Here is a 390-nt window from a genome sequence, read left to right on the forward strand (position 1 = left end):
TGCGTCAAGGGGAAGCAGGTCGGGTAGGCTGCAGGGGGAGGCAGAGGCACGCTCAGCATGGGAGAGACACCCTGGACCCCCACCCTCACCCCTGGGGGGGGCCTGCCCCCAAGGGCCCTGTTGCTCCCAGCGCTTCCCAGTCCCGCTCACCGCAGGAGGCTGACTCGTCGGAGCGGTCCCCGCAGTCATCGTCCAGGTCGCACGTCCAGGAGATGGGGATGCAGCGCCCGCTGGCGCAGGAGAACTGGTTGGGGGAGCAGGTCCGAGCTGACCCCGGGGAGAGACAGACAGAGCTTTAGGAGCTGGTGGGGCTTTGCAACGGGAAAAGCGGGGAACAAACCCCCCCCCCCCCCCGGGGCCCCCCGGGGGCCAGGGGGGGGAACAGACAGG

This window comes from Egretta garzetta, unplaced genomic scaffold (assembly GCF_000687185.1).
Source record: "Egretta garzetta isolate BGI_Z169 unplaced genomic scaffold, ASM68718v1 scaffold2270, whole genome shotgun sequence".
Lineage (NCBI taxonomy): Eukaryota > Metazoa > Chordata > Aves > Pelecaniformes > Ardeidae > Egretta > Egretta garzetta.